This window comes from Rhinoderma darwinii, chromosome 5, assembly GCF_050947455.1.
Source record: "Rhinoderma darwinii isolate aRhiDar2 chromosome 5, aRhiDar2.hap1, whole genome shotgun sequence".
Taxonomy (NCBI): Eukaryota; Metazoa; Chordata; class Amphibia; order Anura; family Rhinodermatidae; genus Rhinoderma; species Rhinoderma darwinii.
This window is the reverse complement of record NC_134691.1, coordinates 212,224,708-212,243,630: the sequence shown is the minus strand read 5'-3', so window position 1 is coordinate 212,243,630 and position 18,923 is coordinate 212,224,708. Positions and strand designations below refer to the sequence as shown.

The 18,923-nt window shown below is 44.1% G+C and overlaps 2 pseudogenes; both read left to right on the top strand.

The window, feature by feature from the left end:
* The first annotated feature begins 825 nt into the window (after positions 1-825).
* On the top strand, positions 826-996 carry LOC142653808 (U2 spliceosomal RNA; annotated as a pseudogene).
* A 12,707-nt stretch (positions 997-13,703) lies between these two features.
* LOC142654424 (U2 spliceosomal RNA) lies at positions 13,704-13,909 on the top strand (annotated as a pseudogene).
* Positions 13,910-18,923: the final 5,014 nt, after the last annotated feature.

The window sequence follows — 18,923 nt, the reverse complement described above, 5'->3', positions numbered from 1 at the left end:
CTGGAAAGGCAGGTATAAATAGCCAGACGGCGGGAGCTAGCTCCATCTGGCCAGGCTGTCATAGGCTCTCCCACTCCTAAGCCTGCCATCCTGAGTGGTGGAAGATGGAGTCAGTCTCACAGACATAGAAGCAGGTGCAGACTGATTACCTATGGGCGTTGACACAGAAGCTGTGCCTGGCAGATCCTTTACACACACTTTCTGGCAGTGCCCCTTTGCACAGGGTCTGTTGAAAGCCTTGGAACACGAACTCAAGGACTCAGTTCCCAGGAACAGACTGTCGTACCGCTCGGTACTTTATGGACTATTTCCTGGGAATAACATGGATGGAGCAATCCAGGAAGCCTGGCGCCTTATGAACTGTTTTAAGGATGCCATATGGTTTGCCAGGAATCGTCTAATTTTGCGGAGAGATAGTGTGTCCGTCCAGGACTGCCGCAGGCTGATCTACAGCCTGCTCAGAGACTATTCCACCTGGGACAGCCCGGACGTCGATGAGGAAGAGGACTGATACTCCCCTTCCCCCCACTCTCCCTTCTTGTGTGTTGTCTTTCAATAAAGCTTCGGGCCTGTGATCCCCCTTTCCCTATCCCCTCCTACCCACTCCCCCACCCCATCACTTGTCTGTAATGTTTTGTTGTTTGGCTTTAGTGAATGCAAGAATATTAGTGTAGCATGTGGTGTAATGTATAGCATAGGTTAACCTGTACTGTGTATTATACTGTCATGTTATGTTTGGCGACTGTTTTTATTTATTATTTGCTGTTTCATAGCTTGCGCTGCGTCGCAGTAATGTTTGTATGATGACGATTGATTGTCAATAAAGTATTTTTCAATCAAAAATCTGTTCTTATCAGTTTAATATCTGATACGTCCCCTATTTGGGGACCATATATTAAATGGATTTTTAGAACAGGGAGATGGAAATAGAGCTTGCTCTGTCCACTCCACGCATTGACCTGGTATTGCAGTATCTCCAGGACCGATGCACCCTCTCCTTATAGGTTTACTAAAATCAGATGTGAAAGTGCTTTTGACTTTTGCCATTGTTTTTTTCTTGCTGATTGGATCTCTCCTTTAATCCCATTATTTGAACGCCTGTTGTACAATGCCTTTATACAATGCAGGTTGTGTAATGTGTGATAATGACCTCATTATTAAATGCAATTAATTAATAGATTGCCTGCCACCTCTTGTGTTGTGTCTGTGTTTCTGTGTTTCCAGCATTTGAATTTGGAACAGCTCATTCACCTTCCCTTTTCCTCTCTCCCTCCCTCTTCCTAGGTAAGTGAAAGAGCTGCACCTGAGCCAGTCTATCTGTCAACCAGCCCACAACCACTGATTGATGCAGCCAGCAGCACAGTCAAATAGTGGAATAGTGGAGTAGGGGAACAGCAAGCAGCCATTAAATCAGCCGCCACAATGGACCTACCTGTGTGCACTAGATTGATGTGATGGAATGAACTCTCCTCCCTACATTTCAAAGAAGTAAGAATTGAAGTTGCAACAAACCCTTGACTACAAAGACACCACCAATTTGGATTTGTTACCTGGGAAAATATGGAGGTTGTAGGAGGAAGGACAAGAAGGTGTCTGTAAAGTTGGTGGATGCCTATTTGCCATTTTGCAGTCCCCTGTCTCCCTCTTGTGGCCTCCTGGAGGCAGCTAGCTAGCTGTGCAGACTGTTGGTTAGTGCTGCTCAGCAGGCAGCACTGGATTGCAGGTGATTGAAGACGTGAAGGGAGAAGGGGTGGCTGTGGGCATGCACTTGCTGCTGCTGCTAGCGTTTGTCTGCACGGCAGGAGGGCATTTGGGCGTTACCAGGAAGGTGTTTTTATGTCGATTCCTCCGCTTTCTGCACTGCATTGTGGTGCAAGCAAAAGAAGCAAAGCATGTGTAGCTTCCTCTCGGGCCTTTTTTCACCTGCCGCCTGGCTGCTTGTGTGAGTGTGTGAGCCGACAGGGCCCCATGGAGCTGCCTAGGAGTAGGCTGAATCGCTGCAAGGGGTGAACAGCAGTATTGGGCAGGCTCTGCCAACGTGCGCCACTTTCGGGTTATCGCTTCTCTGCCTTTTGGCTCAGATCAGGGTTTATTGCCTTGGTCTGGGCCGGGGGGCGGTTTTTCGTGGGGTTTACTCCAGCGATTTCGAGGGCGATCACCGTGCCGTGGGCATTTGGAAAACGGCAGCAGTACGCAACACAATAAGTTTCGTGGTGGAAGATCAAAGGAAGGAGGAAGTCGGACCAGGACATATTATTGAAGGTATATCTATGGTTGTGTTCAGATAGCACCGGTATCTTTGGGTGCTCGAGGTAGGGTCCACACCTTGCTAACAACACGCGGTGGAACGCACGGCCATTTTGACCGATGCGTTCCACCTAACTAGACACGCCCCCCCCTCACAGCACTTAAAACCAGGAAGTGACCAGGGATTATCAGCGCCCATGAAGAGCGGTAAGCCGCCGAACACGATTCATAGCAGCGCTACAACGCATTATAGATTCATATCGATCCAGTCCCCAGTACGGCTCAGGTAAGGAACATATCATCAGAGTTTATGGAGGTGTCTACACTCCATTGTATACCCCCCCCTTCTTTGGACTAGTGGAACTTCGCTTGTACAGCTAATCCTTGTCTGTTTCGTTTGTCATACTTATACTGCATGCCTTGAACCTATTTCTGTGATGCTTTCTAGTCTGCGATGTTTATGATATATAAGATTTATAAAATGTACCTATGTGACAGCTCTCCAAACTCATGATATGCTATAATTATATGTACATATTTTGCTAGTGCCCGACGAAGGTCTTACGACCGAAACGTTGACGTCGCACATATAGCCTCTGGCATTTATCCTGAGAATCTAATAAATATATTTTATGAAACACAAGCAAGGTGTGCCGACTACAATTCTTAACCTACATCCAGGTTGGGACCCTACCTCGAGCACCCAAAGATACCGGTGCTATCTGAACACAACCATAGATGTACCTCCTCTTCAGACAAGCACGGTAAATATGTCCAATCCGACCTTCTCTTACAACAAGGAGGAGACAGACAGTATCCTATCTACAGATACCACATCCAGGGAGTTTCTCCAGATCCCACCGACAGAAATCCGGAATAGAGATCACGAGAGGAACAAGAGGAAACTCATCAACTAGGAGCTACACAGTGCCACATTGGCCGAGTATATCAAAGTCCAACGCATTCCTCGAGGACTACGCGTACCAATCAAGCCAACTATCTTCAAAGAAGATCCAGATTACTGTACGCAATTCGAACACATCCTCAACAAATGTTCCTTTGACCTTATGACACTCACCGTATCATACTTACAAAAGAATATCGCAGAGATTCAGGAGAAAATCACAGCCTCTGAATAGCAATTGAAAGCTACCCTATCCACTTCAGAGTTCACTGAGTTTGACAACAAACTGAGAATGAATCTCAGTACCCATCGGAGCGAGGTTAAAGCTCTCAAGAGAAGCAAATTTCAAAGAGACCAAGAAGACTATCTGAGGAATAGAGTGTACAGATGGCAAGAGGGATTTACATCTACACGACCACAACGCAGAACACCATACCAGTCATCGGGCTCATCACAGTCCGGATCGGGTGGAGAAGGATCGGACTACCACTATCCTGGCTACTCAAATCAAGGCAGACACCATTTTTTAGACCAACGCAGGGGGCAGATGCCCAAGAAGAGGATGAGGAGAGGCGGCATCAGAAGACGCAAGTCGACTGATGACAACAAGGTCACAGGTATGACTAGCACCCCACAATCACTGGTAGTGAATATTTCTTCCAAATCACTAAGTCCAGCTGAACTCCTCCTGCTACAGAAGGGCCTTTCCTTCTGCCCTACTTATAGGTATGATCTATTCCAGCTGGACATGGATCTAAACCGCTTCTACAGAACCTTGCGTCTACGGGTCTTTTTTTCCAACAAGGGGGAAACCCGAGGACCGGAGGGTCCCATAACGACGAGCGTGACCTCCACGATCACCTCGAAAGACCTGGGTCTGAGGAACAAAAGCTTGTTCGCTCCCCCAAAAAATTCACCCCCATTGGAAACATTCATTGGACTGGTCCAGAGAGACGTGGAGATTTTCCGCCACGACTTTGATCTAGGCCTCTTCAAATGCCAGACCAACATGGACAATGTTGAGAGGCAAGCCCTACTCTCCCTTACTAACGATAGGGATCTAATTATCAAACCCGCAGACAAAGGCGGGGCTATAGTAGTCATGGATAGGAACACATATATGGAGGAAGTGTATTGACAGCTGAGTGACGCGTCAGTCTATAGACCCATTGACCATGACCCAACAAGTAGAATCATGACTAGGGCCACCGACATTCTGGATAGATACGTAGCCAAAGGCACCATAGATCAGGAGACATCATCATTCCTGACCAATAGACATCCCATCACACCGGTATTCTATGTTCTCCCAAAAATCCACAAAAGACTTGATAAACCCCCAGGCCGGCCAATAGTTGCATCCACTGATTCTATCTTTTCACCTATCTCTAAATTCTTAGAAAAAATACTTACACCTCTAGTCAGGAAAACAAAATCTTATCTGCTAGACACCACAGAATTTCTTGCACATATCAGAAGATTAGACAAAGTATCCACGGAGACCATTCTGGTAACATTAGATGTCTGTAGCCTATACACATCTATCGAACACACGAAGGGCACAAGAGCAGTACACAAAATACTAACTAATACGAATACAAACCCGGACGTCGTAAACCTCTGTGACGACCTACTCAATCTTGTACTGACTGATAACTTCTTCCTCTTTGAGGACCAATTTTACATACAGTTACAAGGCACGGCAATGGGCTCTAATGTTGCCCCTCCATACGCCAATTGCTACATGGCCCATCTGGAAGAACATTACATTTATCCTAATAACCTCTTCAGACAACACGCCCGAATGTGTAAAAGGTATATAGATGACATCTTTTGCCTTTGGGAAGGCACAACCACTAGCCTTCTCAACTTCACGACATATCTGAACAGCATCTGGCCAGAGTTACAATTTACTCTGAGCCATGACATATTCAAAATTAACTTAATCGATACAACCATTATAAAAGATACACATGGCAAACTCAGCAGTGATCTTTACACCAAAGAGACAGACAAGAATGGCCTCTTGCACTACTCCAGCCGCCATCCACTGGCAACCAGAAATTCTCTACCTAGACCACAGTATACACGGGTAAACCGTATTGTAGACAACCCATCACTGCTGAGAGAGAGAGAACTGAGAACATGACTAAGAAGTTTTTAGAAAGAGGCTATCCCAGTAGAGTCTTGGAGTCAGCCCAAATACCGAGTGTTCCCCACACCCGGGCCAAACCAAAACGCATCCGCTTCGTACATGTCTATCACCCATGTACCTATAAGATCCATCATGTCATCAGGAAGCATTGGCCCTTACTACAAGAAGCCTACCCACAAATCACGGAATTTAAATCCCCCTTCTTACCCTGTTTAAAAAAAACTAAAAATCTAAAAGACAAGATTGTCAGGGCAGATATTGGATCATCCTGAAAAATATCTAGACAGACGTTCCTGAGCACACCTAAGAGGGGTACCTTCCCCTGCAGAAGCTGTCTCCAATGTTCCCATATTATTAGAGGGGATAAAATCCATCATCCGGTCAGAGTATTCCGATTAGAGAATATTTTGATTGCAACACCAATTACGTGGTCTATATGATCAAATGTCCCTGTGGATTAGCCTATGTAGGTGAGACCACGCAACGGATCAAAGACAGAATCAGCCAACACAAGTCCAATATTAGATGCGGCAAAATATTACTTCCCATCCCTGCACACTTCCAAACACAATATTTCCCAACTTATGTTCCAAGTCATTGAACACGTTCCAGCACATAGACGAGGGGGCGGCAGGATCAATCTACTGAAACGCAGAGAGTCCTACTGGATACATAAACTCCAGACACTAGAACCAAGGGGTCTGAATAGGGAGTACGAGATCAGCAGCTTCCTATAAACAGTATTAGAAAACTTGACGTTTCACCACCTACTAGCTAGATAACAAAGATGTTATACCTCAACTGTAACTCTGCTTATCCATCTCAATGTGTCACCCTTCCTGATTCTATGTATATATCCCATTGTCCAGGTATAAATGTATTATACAGCTATTTTATAATTGGCATTAACACAACCTGCATCTGTTTTTATCCCAGACTCGATGATTCCCTCTGAGCCTGCATGTACTACAAGGGATCCTTACTCCAACTACCTACGCATCATCTCTATTGACACGGTATCCTTTTACAATAGGGCGTACTAGAGCCAACCAGTTCATTATCTATCTAATACTGAAAATTGCACTGTCTAAAACTGCACTACCAGGCACATACACAAGATGGCGCCATAGTACAATTTAGCATTACTCTGCTGAACATTTCGTAAAATAGAGTCATTTATGATTATGAAGACCCCCACCTAAAAGTCCTTCAATTATCTAGTCCACGACATGGCTTTTGATATCTTTAATGTGCCCAACAAGGAGGCAGTGATCTCCCTTCATTTGAGATATCCATCCACTCTGGGCATGCGGGTGCGTTCCACACCTTGCTAACAACACGCGGTGGAACGCACGGCCATTTTGACTGATGCGTTCCACCCAACTAGACACGCCCCCCCCTCACAGCACTTAAAACCAGGAAGTGACCAGGGATTATCAGCGCCCATGAATAGCGGTAAGCCGCCGAACACGATTCATAGCAGCGCTACAACGCATTATAGATTCATATCGATCCAGTCCCCAGTACGGCTCAGGTAAGGAACATATCATCAGAGTTTATGGAGGTGCCTACACTCCATTGTATACCCCCCCCCTTCTTTGGACTAGTGGAACTTCGCTTGTACAGCTAATCCTTGTCTGTTTCGTTTGTCATACTTATACTGCATGCCTTGAACCTATTTCTGTGATGCTTTCTAGTCTGCGATGTTTATGATTTATACGATTTATAAAATGTACCTCCACAATGTTCTTTTAAAGGGACCACCACCTGGAGAGGTGCTCAATGACGGTACTCATGATTACACAATCATGGGTCCCATAAAGACATGTGAACCCCTTGCTTCCACTATTGCTACTCCACCACAATAAGCTCTCCTCTACCATCCCGCTGTATTCGTATTTATGCCTTAACAAGTGACTTAGATCATCATTGACAAATGGTACCCTGTCTATCCAATATACTCACGAAATTATACATACCTGAATGTATACGACTACCTAGAACATCAGCTATCTCCCTATAGTTATCTGGCGCTCCCCCTGGTGTGGTGAATGTACCTGGGGTATATGCAACTGTTTCCTCCCATTGTTTTTAATCTTCATGTCAATTTCATAGTCTTATTTTTGTAAAGAATAACTATGTTAACCTCTTAGTGACCACTAATACGCCTTTTTACGTCGGTCACTAATGGGCTTTAGGCTAGGCTGACGCCTTTTCATGTCAGCCTAGTCTAAGTCCTGCACGGGTCTCCTGTGCAGGCAGCAGCCGGGGCTCTGCTGTCTGATGACAGCTGAGCTCCTGCTCCAACGCCCGCGATCGAAGTTTACTTCGATCGCGGCCGTTTAACCCGTTAAATGCCGCCGTCAATAGCGACCGCAGCATTTAACTTTGTTTACAGAGGGAGTGCGCTCCCTCTGTCACCCATCGGCGGCCCGCGAATGAAATCGCGGGTCTCCGATGGGGTGTCATGGCAGCCGGGGGCTTGATAAAAGCCCCCAGGTCTGCCCTGGACATATGCCTGTTAGGACGCGCCGGAGGCACGTCCTAACAGATTGCCTGTCAGATTTACACTGACAGGCAATAATGCTCTGGTATACGAAGTATACCAGAGCATTATAGCAGCGATCGGAAGATCGCACAGTAAAGTCCCCTAGTGGGACTAATAAAATAAGTCATCAAAGTGAAATAAAGATTATTAATAAAAAGTACAGTAAAAAAATAAATAAAACCATTTTTTTCCAAAAAAAGTGGTTTTATTTAGTAAAAGTGTAAAAAAAAAAAAAAAGTACACATATATGGTATCGCCGCGACCGTAATGACTCCATTAATAAAGTTAATATGTAATTTAAACCGCAAAGTGAACACCGTAAAAAAAAAACGCAAAAAACCATGGCGAAATTGCAATTTTTTTCCATTGCCCCCCAAAAAAGTCATAATAAAAATGAATCAATAAGTCCCATGCACCCCAAAACAGTACAATTCAAAACTACGTCTCGTCCCGCAGAAAACAAGCCCAAAAAATCACTACATTGATGGAAAAATAAAAAAATTACGGCTCTTGGAAAGCGACGATGCAAAAGTAAATAATTTTAGTTCAAAAGTGTTTTTATTGTGCAAAAGTCGTAAAACATAAAAAAACCTCTACATATGTGGTATCGCCGTAATCGTACCGACCCATAGAATAAAGGTAACATGTTATTTACGTCGCATAGTGAACGGCGTCAATTTAAAAACGCATAGAACAATAGCGGAATTTCAGTTTTTTTTATAATCCCCCCCAAAAAGGTTAATAAAAGTTAATATAAAAATTATATGTACCCAAAAATGGTGCCATTAAAAAGCACAACTAATCCCGCAAAAAATAAGTCCTCATACAGCTATGTAGACGAAAAAATAAAAACGTTATAGCTCTTTGAATGTGACTATAGAAAAACGAATAAAATAGCTTGATCATTAGGGCCTAAAATGGGCTGTTCACTAAGGGGTTAAGATTGACCCAGTTATATATTCTATACTACATCTAGTAAATATATTACATATTATGTGATGTTATGATGTGAATTATGTGACAGCTCTCCAAACTCATGATATGCTATAATTATATGTACATATTTTTCTAGTGCCCGACGAAGGTCTTACGACCGAAACGTTGACGTCGCACATATAGCCTCTGCCATTTATCCTGAGAATCTAATAAATATAATTTTTGAAACACAAGCAAGGTGTGCCGACTACAATTCTTAACCTATATTATTGAAGGTATTCTGTTGGACTTGGCCGGAGTGAACCTGGATGAGGTATTTTGTTTTCAAGCCTTTTCAAACATTGCCACCTATGATGTCTCATTTTTTGAAGCAGCCTACTGCTTGAATATCTATCAGGTACTTATGAAGAAACTTATGCATGAGGCTCTTAAGAACATTGTGGTACAACCCCTGTTTTCAGCGGTAGAAAAATGTGTGACGGTCCACATGTATAATCCTTTTTTGGACCGGAGACTGGTGTGGGCTTTTTTGGCGCACTATTGCACGCATATCAGAGGCGGGGTGGAGAAGAAAAATTTGTGGGGTCTCTTTAATGGTGACATGAAATATTGGGTCAGGCTGAAACCTGACTCCAGTTGCATTGGTGGAGTTATGAGCCCACCAGCAAATTTTTCCATTGGCGGTAATAAAGGTTATCTATATTACCAGTATATGCCATGCTTTTGCAGGTCTTGTTTTTCATATGGACATACAAAAGACGCCTGTAAGGGAAAAGTATGTCGCAATTGTAAAAAACCGGGCATGAAGCCAGCGTCTGTATCTCACCGCGTTTATGTGATATCTGTGGCATTGCTGGGCACTCTTGCAGGAAATGCCCTAAGGTGTATCCTTTTGGAAGGCAGGACAATAGAGAGCGTGGTTGGCAGGTAAGAATGGCAAGTTCTTCTGCCCCAACAACTGAGGCTATTTCTGCATCTTCCAGCAGTATTTCAGAGCCTGCTGTTCAGGTCTCTGGGAAAGCTGAGTGTCAGGAGAAATTATCTGCACCCGAAGGTAACCTGTGTTTGGGTGTGGTCCCTGCTACAGAGCCTGCTAATGTTTTACCTGTTGCTGTGTCGGGGGAGGGTGGAGCAGCAGCGCCACCTATTGGATGTTCATCTCCTGAGATTCAGCCCAGTATGCAAATTCTGGATTTCTCAAGCCCAGAGGAGAAAATGGAAGAATCTGCCAAGGTGGAGTGGTCAGTATCAGAACAGGAGGAAAAGGAGTCTAGAATGCCAAGTGCCACAAGTGCCTCCATCTTTCACAAGGTGGTTTCTAAAAGAGGGAAAGCTGGGAAGTCAGTGAAAAGGCTAAAAAGAAGTTCATTGGAGGAGTCACTGCCCAGCATCTATGCTCAGCCTAACCTATATGCCTTACTGGATACTGACTCTAGTGCTAGCCCTGAGTCACATGAGATGTTTGAGGGGGCCCCTAGTTCTCCTAGTGAGGGGTTCTTGAGTGAAGACAATGTGGCCAGCCTTGAGAAGGCTATGAGTTTTCCTGACACTTGAGGTGTTTTTTTGTGGTGGAATGTAAATCCTAATTCATTTGCACCAATATGTCTCTGAGGCTCAAAATAATATCTCAGAATGTTCGGGTGTTTACATCTACGTACAAACGTGCTGCTGTCCTGGACTTTCTTGCCTCTAAAGGAGGTGACATTTTTTGTTTGCAGGAATGTGGACTGTCTAAAATGCCACTGAAGAAGGAATGGAAGAATGGGGAAGCCATTTGGTCCTTCACAAATTCCAATAGGAATGATGGTGTGGGTATCCTGTTGAATAACAAGGATATTGTTGTAAAACAAACGACGATCATAAAGGAAGGAAGATGCATTTTTTGTCTACTTTCATACAGGGGTTGGCGCTTTAAGATCTTTAATATTTATGCCCATGCAGTGAAGAATGAGAGGTTGGCTTTATTTGAAAGTTTAAAGTTTTTTTTGCATGGGAAAATTCCGGTAATAATTGTAGGAGACATCAATTGTGTTCTGGAAAAACAAGCCCGTGCTGGTTCTGTAGAATCAAATGTGGATGTAACCGGGAATTTATGGAAACAAATATTGACTGACTTCTCGTTACAGGATGCGATAGATAAAAAGCCTGGACCTTTCACATACCACGCTGATGACGGGAGAACAGACTCACGTTTGGATTATTTTTTCTTCTCATTCTCTGCTATAAGATGTGTGAACTATTCACAAGAGAGGGTCTGCTTCTCAGATCTTGAGTGTTGGGAGGGGGTGTTTGAAGTTAATAATTTTTTTCTATGGTAGAGGGGTATGGAGAATGAATGTGAGTTTTTTGGATGAGGTGAGGGTAAGGAGAGTATTTGAGAGAAAATATGTCTTTTGGGTGAGGAAAAAATATGCGTTTGATAATGTATGCGAGTGGTGGGTGTGGGTAAAAATGAAAATTTGTGTTTTTTTTCAGGAGATTAGGATATAGGAGAGCTAAAAAGAAGAGAATACAGTACTCACAGTTTGAGACAAGGTTATCTTTCTTAAATAGATGCAAATCCTTGGGATTGGATGTCCAGCAGGAACTGGAAAAAAACAGAAAATAAATTAGTACTTGGTATAGAAATAGGGGAAAGAAATAATTTTTATTTCTAAGGTAGAGTTTAGGGATAAGAATGAAAAGTGTACTAGGTTTTTCTTTAAGAAAATGTGTGGTGGGAAAAGTGGAATGAATGTGTTACTGAATAAAGATGATAGAGAGGTTGGTGGTATGGATGTGATTGATACGGTGTTTGACTTTTATAATGACTTGTATACTGAGAAAAGATGTGATTTGGGTAAAGGGGAGGAGTTTCTGGATGTGGTGAGAAATTTTGTTTCTGAATGTGACTATTCTGGTTTGCTTGGTGAGATTGGAGAAGTGGAAGTGAAAACTGTGATTGGAAGTATGGCCAAAAACATATAAGAAGGGGGATAGAAGGAGGTTGGAAAACTGGCGGCCGATCACACTTTTGAATTCCGATTATAAAATCTTTGCAAAATTGATGGCTAACCGTATGAGGGATGTAATAAGTAGTGTGATTGAAGAGGATCAGGTATGTGCGGTTCCGAAGAGAAAAATGCATGAGAATGTGGGTTTGGTGCGTGATATGTTGGTGGAAGATTGTAAGTGTCGGAAGAAGAAGGTGATTGTGTGTGCATTGGATTTTGAGAAAGCGTTTGATCGGGTGTCGCATGTGTTTTTGTTTAAAGTTTTAGTGAGAATGGGTTTTCCGTGTCGGTTTGTGAGTTTGTTAGAGAATTTATATGCAAATGCTGAAAGTTGTGTGCAAAACCATTTAGAATTTTGTCTGGTGTGCGGCAGGGTTGTTCTTTGTCCCCTATTCTGTTTATTTGTGCGATTGAGCCTTTGTTGCAAATGGTTAGGAACGACAAAGTTGTGAAAGGTTTTTTGGTGCCTGGATGTAATAGGAAGCGAGTGAAAGTACTGGGTTACATGGACGATATATTTGTATTGTGTGATTCTGTTTATGATTTGTCTAGAGTGAAGTTGGTTGTGAATTTGTTCTGTATGGCGTCTGCTTTTAAAATTAATTGGAGAAAAAGTAAATTGAACATTTTTTTTCAGCAATGAGCGGGTGAATGATTCAGACATGGAACAGGTGAATGGAGTGAAAATTCTTGGGATTGTGTTTGATGATGAGTTGAAAGGGAGAGAAAGTTGGGATGATTTGGGTGGTAGGATTGTGAGGAAACTGGATATGTGGAGGATGAGAGAGCTTTCTTTTACAGGTAAGGTTCTGATTGTTAAAAGTGTTATCTTGCCCATGATCCTACATGTGGCTCATTTTTCCTCCTACTAGTATTATGTTAAAAAGGGTTAACAGACTTTTGTTTCTTTTTTTGTGGGGTAGTGGGGTTGAAAAAGCGAAGAGGGAAATTTTGTTGAAAAGTAGATGCAATGGCGGTTTGGATTTTCCGAATTTGGAGGTTTTTATTGGGATAAATTTTGTAAGTTTTTTTGTTGATTTGTTTCTAAAGAACTCCAAGGCATCAGGGATGTTGAAATATCTTGCCGGAACGGTTATTCGGCGGTTAAAATGGCAAAATATAGATTTGTGTAGACCAATTGTTTTTTACTGTACGGATGGGTACTTATATATGGAAAAATTCATTAAAAAATTTCAGTTAGAAAATGTGAAAATGGAGAAGTTTGTGAGTGATAAGAATGGTGTGAAAAGTATGTGTATAAATAATATGATGTGTTCAATTAATGGTTTGAATTCGAGTGAGTCTAAGACGGTCTAAGAAGATTCTGTTTGTTGGACACATCATACTTTACAAAGACTTGTTATGGATGTCGGTGCATGGAGTTTTGCCTGTGAGAAGTGTTCAGAAGAGAAGAGGTCTGGTTGCGTCTGAAAGTTGTCCGAGAGAAGGTTGTGGGGATGATGAGGATGTGTGTCATGTTTTTTGGTCGTGTATGCATGCAAAGAAAGTTTGGAGAAAGTTGTGTGGTTTGTGTGAAGAATTGACTGGTTTGAGGAAACTTACGTATGAAATTGTTTGGTTTGGTTTGTGTAGTTTGGGTAGTGAAAAAGACACAGTGTTGTGGATTTTTTGGACTTGTGTGAAAGAGGTATTGTGGGAGACGAGAAATTTGAATGTGTATAGAAGGGAAGTGTTTGAGGTGGATGAAGTGGCAAGAATGGTATTAGCAAAATTTTATTTTTATTATAAATGGGATTTAGAAAGAGGAATGGATGCGGAAGGGATATGGAGAATGTTGAAGTGGAGATATTTAGTTTGAGGATTATTTTGTTTGTTCTTTATGTATTATGATGGAAAATAAATAAACAAACCAATATAATGAGTTTTTTGATAGTTGTTCAAAATTGAGCAGCTATAATTCTCGGTTTTATTTAAAAAAACCCTGAATGGTTTAATAAAAAAATAAAAATAAATCTGTTCTTATCAGTTTAATATCTGATACGTCGCCTATCTGGGGACCATATATTAAATGGACTTTTAGAACTGGGAGATGGAAATAGAGCTTGCTCTGTCCACTCCACGCATTGACCTGGTATTGCAGTATCTCGAGGACCGGTGCACCCTTTCCTTATAGGTTTACTAAAATCAGATGTGAAAAGTGCTTTTGACTTTTGCCACTGTTTTTTTCTTGCTGATTGGATCTCTCCTTTAATCCCATTATTTGAACGCCTGTTGTACAATGCCTTTATACAATGCAGGTTGTGTAATGTGTGATAATGACCTCATTATTAAATGCAATTAATTAATATATTGCCTGCCACCTCTTGTGTTGTGTCTGTGTTTCCAGCATTTGAATTTGGAACAGCTCATTCACCTTCCCTTTTCCTCTCTCCCTCCCTCTTCCTAGGTAAGTGAAAGAGCTGCACCTGAGCCAGTCTGTCTGTCAACCAGCCCACAACCACTGATTGATGCAGCCAGCAGCACAGTCAAATAGTTGAATAGTGGAGTAGGGGAACAGCAAGCAGCCATTAAATCAGCCGCCACAATGGACCTACCTGTGTGCACTAGATTGATAAGATGGAATGAGCTCTCCTCCCTACATTTCAAAGAAGTAAGAATTGAAGTTGCAACAAACCCTTGCCTACAAAGACACCACCAATTTGGATTTGTTACTATATTACCTGGAAAAATAACAAACTGTGCAAGGATGGAGGTTGTAGGAGGAAGGACAAGAAGGTGTCTGTAAAGTTGGTGGATGCCTATTTGCCATTTTGCAGTCCCCTGTCTCCCTCTTGTGGCCTCCTGGAGGCAGCTAGCTAGCTGTGCAGATAACAAGGGGCACATGTTGCAGTGTTGCCCTCTTAGGCAACACTGAGTGAGCAGCAACGTCTAATATAAGGTTCAGACGGAACTTTGCGCGTGTCATAGTGTAGCCCTCAGAAGCCAGAGCAAGCTTTATGACATCATAATGGGTCCTCAGACATAAAAGCCTGGGCCCAGGCAGTGTTGGTCAGTGCTGCTCAGCAGGCAGTACTGGATTGCAGGTGATTGAAGGCGTGAAGGGAGAAGGGGTGGCTGTGGGCATGCACTTGCTGCTGCCAGCGTTTGTCTGCACGGCAGGAGGGTATTTGGGCGTTGCCAGGAAGGCGTTTTTATGTCTATTCCTCCGCTTTCTGCAATGCATTGTGGTGCAAGCAAAAGAAGCAAAGCATGTGAAGCTTCCTCTCAGGCCTTTTTTCACCTCCCGCCTGGCTGCTTGTGTGAGTGTGTGAGCCGGCAGGGCCCCATGGAGCTGCCTAGGAGTAGGCTGAATCGCTGCAAGGGGTGAACAGCAGTATTGGGCAGGCTCTGCCAACGCGCGCCACTTTCGGGTTATCGCTTCTCGGCCTTTTGGCTGCGACCAAGTGTATTCATACATGAGATTTCAGTCAGAAGGTGCCTGGGGTACCCGGCTACTTGGCCTGGGGGGATCGTCACTGGTTTTGACTTCACCCCCCTGCAGCTATTGGGTAGTCGGACTAGTCATCAGGCAAGGGGAAGGGATCACTAGGCGGACAGCTTGCGCTGGACGGCCTAGAAGGGCGGAAAAATTTGTTGGGACAAGCAGGAATGCCGTTCACCTATGGGTTTGTAACTGGGGAGACCCAGTTATGCCAAACCATCCGGATCGAGGTCGGAGAGAAACATCGCGAGCGGAAGAACCTGATATTCATAGTAGGGGAAATCCTGCTTGGCTCCTTCGGCCTCAGACGGGAAAATATCCTGTGTCTGAATGACTAGGAAGGCCGTGGTTGGTATACCATCTCCTTCTGCACCGCGGCCTGCTGCGATACGATCTCTGCAGCCCTGTCTGGTTCCGACCAGACAGATGAGCGCCTAGATGAGCTTCATTTTTCTCTCCTCTACGGAGAAGAGTCTATTCCACTGGTCGTGGTAATGCATAGCCCCTTTGTCCCCGCCAAGGACATTGACACATTCCTAGGGCGCTATTGCAAGGAAATTCACTTCTCCCATGAAGTGAAAAACGCTGAAGGATTTTGGAACCGCAAGAGAAAGTACTTTGTCAAGTTCTTTCAAGACCCCAATGGCATACGTGGCTTTGTGCACCCTCCAGCGAATTTTGCCATTGGGAAGAACCGGGGATACCTGTTTTACCCCCAGATGCCCCGGTTTTACTGGAACTGCCAAACATATGGGCACACAAAAGAGTCATGCAGTGAAAACCGTGTTGTTCGCTGTAACAAATGTGGAGGCCTGGGGCACGTGGCCTCCGAGTGCAGTTCCAGAGCCATGTGTAACCTGTGCGGGGAGGCAGGTCACATGTATAAAGACTGTCCTAAAAGAACGCAGTCAATGAGGGGTGGGCCTAGGCCTGGTCCATCCCACCCGGGGCCAGGGCATTAGACCACAACAGGTGCGGACTCTGCTGGTAATGCCCCGGGACCAAGAACGGCACCCGCCGAAGGGCCAGGGCCAAGACCCTCCAAGTCACGAGTAGAGGGTGGTCCTGGGAATTCCAAAGGGCCGGAGCAGGGCTGTTCTAGTTCTGCAATGAAGGCCCCGAGCTCCATACCTGAGTCGGTTGGTAAAAAATCTCGCCGGTCCTCGGTGTCGTCAAAGGAGGACTGGGCAGAAGTGGCGGCTGGTGATCCAATTAGGGGATCTAGAAGGAGGGGCTCCACGATGGACTTCCCTGGCACCAGCTGCCTCCGACCGACTGAGAAGCCCGAGTCTGACCCTCTTATTACGTCAATGGGGGGTCGGGCATTGACGGCTTCAGGTGCAGTAGGCAAGATGACGAGAGAGAAGGAGGGAACCTCATAGGCTCCTGAGCGACCCGAGCAGATGAGTGACCCGGAGTTACCTGCAGACGTACCGGAGGTACCAGTGGCCGGAGTTCGCGATGGTGATGACAACAGCCAGGAGTCGGAGGTGACATCCAGTGACAAGGAGGAGGAAGCAAGGATGGACCTGTCGAGTACGGGGAAAAGGCTGAGAAAAGAAGATGTGCCCACCATAAAGAGGAAGACCATATGCCGCAGCTCTGACGAAAGTGAGTTCAGGGGAAGAGTCGGGTCGATACATTTATCTGGCTCTGACCCTGGAAAAATCCTGGAGTTTGCATCCCCTGATACAGGGAAGTCTGGCTCACAATTTATATCGGAGTCTGATTCCTCGGAGGTGGACACTGATGCTTAACAATAACTATGCCTTGTATTCCCCTGAAAGTTACCTCGCTAAATGTGAGGTCCCTAAAGAGCCCTGTTTGCAGGGCTGCTTTATTCTCTTTTCTACAGACTATGGACTTTGATTTTTGCCTACTGCAGGAGTGTGGAATCCCTAACAGCATGGACTATATGGACTTGAAAAAAGACTGGAAGCTGGGCCCTTTGGTGTGGTCGGGTGCTAATGACTGTCGTTCTTCAGGTGTGGGATTGCTCTGCCGTGGCCATTCTATTTCTATACAAACCTTGACTGAGATTATGCCTGGCAGAGCTATTTTAACCCACCTACACATTAATGGACTTTTAATACGTATTTTAAATGTCTATGCCCCTCCTGATAAACAGGAGTGGGCAGAACTTTTTAATATTTTACCATTGTTTTGTGTTGGGTCTACCCCCCTGCTGGTAGGAGGTGATTTTAACTGCACAAGAGAAGGAGAAGGCCGGCAGGGTGGGGATGCAAATAGAAAAGACCGCACTACCTACCTGCTCAAAAATTGTATTGAAGATTTTAAATTGCGCGATTGCTGGAGGGAACTCTTGCCAGGAGATGCAGGTGCCACATGGTCTAATGGAAGAGTGAGCTCCCGAATCGATTTTATTTTTGCCTCCAATGATTTTATCCCGCAAAATGTATGATTTTAACAAATATATTTTCAGACCATAAGCTCCTTAATGTATCCCTGGAGCTGGAGGGAGAGCAAAAAGTGAGTAAGGGCCTCTGGAGGTTAAACACCACGCTCCTAGAGGACCCTGAAAACAAAAGTGAGTTTGTGCGAACCTACCAGTGCTGGCAATCACAGAAAAAGCCCCAAGAGACCATGCTGCACTGGTGGGAGGGCATTAAACCCAAAATTAATTTTTTTTTTATCCGAGCAGGTAGGAAAAAAGCTAGAGAAAAGAAACAGTGGTTTTATGTTCTTAATAAGCGTTTGCATGTGCTTTTTAAACTAAATGATGTTGGGTTTGAGGTGGATTCGGATATTTTAAATTTAAAAGTTGAAATAAAGAAATGTTTAGATGATAAAGGCAAACAAATAATTTTTAACTCCCATGTGAAACACCTTGAAGAAGATGAGAAGTGCTCCCGATTCTTTTTTAAAAAGGTAAATGGTAGAAGAGATGCTATTTTAAACCTAGAAGGGGAGACTTCTATGGGAGGAATGTTGAATGCAGCTTTTAACTATTACCAACTCCTTTTTAGTAAAAAAGCTATTGATAAATCCTTTTTAAATCATGCTCTTAAAGGAACAGTGTCATCACAAATTATTTTTTTATATGTTAAAGATGTTAGTGCTTTATTAAAAACGTTTATATTCATTTGTGTGTTTGTGTTTTACTTTTTCTTATTTTTACACTTTTTCTTCCCTATGGGGGCTGCCATTTTTTGTTCCATTTCTGTCTGTGTCGATTAACGACACATACAGACATGGAACACGGCAGCCACAGTCCCATAGGGACTGTGAACGGCTCCCGTCCCATTGACTTCCGTGTACGGCGTCTGTGTGGGAACTGCGCATGCGCCGCTCCCACACAGTCCAATTCGAAATTGGCGCCGTCCGGCGCCATTTTCCTGTGGACCGGAAGTCGCGGCCGGACAGTAATATTACTACTTCCGGTCGCGGCTTCCGGATTTGTGCACTTGGACCAGCGGCAGCAAACGGAGCGGACGGGCCGGAGGGAGCCGCGGCGGCAGGAGCAGGTAAGAGCTTTCAATGTATGTTCGTGTTTGTGTGTTTACTACTGTATGTAAACCTACTACGCTGTGTGTTAGCTCAAAAAATGGCGACACACAGTGTAGGATGTTACACCGTTCAAACCCCTCGTTTATCCCGGCACTAGCCAGGATAAAGGAGGGGGGGAAGCTGAGAGCTCACTAGAGCGAGGGCTTTTAACCCAATGTTGCAATGCTGCA